The sequence below is a fragment of the Mastomys coucha genome, unplaced genomic scaffold (assembly GCF_008632895.1).
Source record: "Mastomys coucha isolate ucsf_1 unplaced genomic scaffold, UCSF_Mcou_1 pScaffold12, whole genome shotgun sequence".
Classification (NCBI taxonomy): domain Eukaryota; kingdom Metazoa; phylum Chordata; class Mammalia; order Rodentia; family Muridae; genus Mastomys; species Mastomys coucha.
This window is the reverse complement of record NW_022196894.1, coordinates 14,969,227-14,972,346: the sequence shown is the minus strand read 5'-3', so window position 1 is coordinate 14,972,346 and position 3,120 is coordinate 14,969,227.

The window sequence follows — 3,120 nt, the reverse complement described above, 5'->3', positions numbered from 1 at the left end:
CTGGTGTCACCATCAGCTCTCCTAGGATACAGAACATTCTCTGCCGAAACTGTCCCTTGGGGCCTCCCCAATGCCAATGCTGGCCAGGACACGAAGACTACTTGGTTCCAGCGCCATGGCCTGGTGAGCCTTGCTTTCAAGGTTTAGCTTTGACAGAACTGAGTGGACTGGAACAGGCCTGACTCTTCACCAGCCCTGGGGTGGGGTGGGGTCTGTGTCAGCCAAGTGCAACAGCTAAAGGAAGGGAGGCTTTGCCAGTCTGTTGTCCCTCACACTTCTTACTGTCTGTCCATGTTGCCTCTGAGCCAGCGGTGTTTCTGTCCCTCCGCTGGTCTAGGAGGGCCTGTGGGTAGGCAAGCGGGTTAGTGAAGGACCCCTTCAGGCCCTTGATAGAGGGGCCACGGGTGGGTGATGACTCTGGAGGTGTTTGTATTGACTCTTCCATGCTGGCTGAGATCCAGGGATGCCTCAGTCGTAAGTGGTAGGCACACTATGTGTGGCCTACTTCCACTGTGTAGTGCTGAGCTCTAAGGTGTTTGCTCCCTGGGACTAACCTGTTCAGAGTAAACCCATTGTGGTAGTGACGGCTGCTGACCTGAATTTGGGAGTGGGCTGGGCGCAGCTTTTCTCCTCTCACCCAACTCCCAAGCACAGCTGCCCCCTCCCACCTATGCAGGTGGGCTAACATTTGCCTCACTGGGGCCCATGAACAGGCTAGACCCAAATGTGAGGTCAAGAGGGACCCAGGGAACTAATGTCATAAGTTTTTGATGGGTGGCAGTAGGGACCACAGCACACATGCCTAGGCTGGACTCCCTACTGTGGGAGAGGATTCATGGCCAACTTGTCCCTCTACTGGTCTGGGTGGGGGGTGTTTCTTGGGTGGAACTGGATAGGACAGAGTTCTGGAAGGTATTGGCTGAGGATGAGGCAGTAGGAAGGTCACAGTTGCTCCATGAGAGCAGAGCCTTTGAGGGAGAACTAGGAAAGCCTAGTAAATGGAATAGGCGGCAGGTAGACAGACGGACTAGCCACCAGCTTACACATGCTAGTCAGAGGTAGCAGAGGGAGTGCTCAGCTGTACCTAGGCTGATCGGCAAGAGCAGTGGGATCCTGGGTAGAGGGCAGCCAGGGAGGCAGGGAGGGCTGGCCAGAAAGCCTCGAGGGATAGGTCTGGTAAAGTAACCCCAGAGAGGACACCTAAGAAGAGTCTGCTGTCCAACCCTCACTCTGCCCAGCAGCACACGGATTGCTACCCAGAATCCCACAGAAGCACGCATTCCACCCTCTTACCTCTCCTCCCTCTCTCCCCTCCTTCTCTCCCTCCCCATCATTTTTCAGAAATAATTGTGAGCCAACTGTATCAGACAGTGGCTGGACCTTGTCCCAGAGCCTGGGCCCCAGATCCTCACAGGGTGGCCTGCCTGGTGCCTGGGTGCAGAGTTTGCTGTGTGAGCTCTTCATCCTTCTCTAATTGTCCACGCTCACTTCTCTCCTTTGTCAGCAGAGCCGCAAGCCTTGGCGGCATCATTAATGCAACTCTAGCGCTCCGGTGTGAGGAGGGGGCTGCCCGGCTGCCGCTCTTCTTCCCGCCCCGAGATGGATGTTACTTTATTGCCCATAAATCTCTGCACAGACTCTGTAAAGACAAATCGGAGGCCTCCTAGTCCCTTGTGTTTGTTGGGGCCAGTAGGCTGTGGGTTTAATTAGGCCTTAGCATTCGCAGGAGCAGCTCTGGAGAGCTGAGGGGCAGGCCACGCCATGCTAGGTCTTCAAGAGAGCAGGATCCGCACGGGAGCAGGGTCTGACCTCTTTGCTTTGTCTGGGGGAATTGAGGTTGGTCCGTGTGAGGGAATCATATATCACTCCTTCAAACGTCCGTCTATGTGGGTCCACATGCTGGACCCTGCAATGTGGTCTGCTCTTGCCCGGGCTGCTCTGCCACAGCCCAGGCCCAGGCTTGTCTGGGCAGCCTTCAAGCAGTGACTGTCAGCCCTTAGGAAATCTTCCTTTCTGTGCCTTTTGTTGGAACACAGTAGGTGCCTAATGGATGCATGCAGCAGATGAGTAGGGCCCTGCCTCTTCCTACCTGTGCTGAGGCATGAAGCATTTCTCCAGGCCCAGCCACAGGACCCAAATGCAGGGTCCAAATGGGAGCCGGCTGCCTGCTGATACTCACAGTCTGCCAGCCTTCGTGTGTAATACACTATTTGAGCCAGGGAGGGAGGTAGGTAGGTGTTGCTTGTCTCCCCCACCCTCCTACCCCCCCCCCCGAATGTATGTGTGTGTGTGTCAGGTTGTCAAGTGGATTGCTTTGTTGGTGTGCCCACAGAAGTGAGGTTCAGTCTAGTTCCCTTCTACCATTTGCTATATGACCTTGGGGACCCCTTGTCCTACCCAAACCTGGAGTGTGAGGGTCAAGAAGATGGGCCTCATAGATGGCCGTGGTGTGTGTGTACGGTTCGGGATAGAGGGCTCAGGCACCATGAGACAGTAAAATCCACAGTGGCTGGAAATGACTTGGGACCATCTGACCAGACAAGTCATTTCAGTGTTCACACATTTACCATGGCCTAGAGTGTTGTCTTCCCTCCCAGATGACACCCCAGGCTGCCCGGCACAGGAGAGAGGTCAACATCTAGAATCCTGTGACATTCCTGTGTTCCAGGGTATGCCAGGCAAGCCTCAGCTCATAGCCAGTTATGGAAATAAGTGACCTCAGGTCTACCCCTGTTCAGACAAGTCTCTTCCTCATATCAGGGACATCAGTAATGTCCCAATGGGCCCTTGGATATAAGGCCCACCCCATGCTGAGGAGCTGAGGTCTAGGGCATGGTTCATGGCTAAGGCACAATTCTCCCACTTCGAGGAGGGTCCCCCACCTTGTTACAGCTGTGAGTATCCTCTGTGCCAGCTCATTTGAAAAATTCTCACTTCTCTGCAACCATGTTTCTGGCATGTTCTCAGTCGCACTAGACATCTACTGCTGGACATTCTGCTGCTTCTATTATTTTAGAACTAATTTAAGGATTAAAAAATAATAATAATTCACCCAATTACTGTGCAAAGCCCCACCAGCAAGATAAATGGGGCAGATGTTCCTTTAAGCCCAGATGCAAA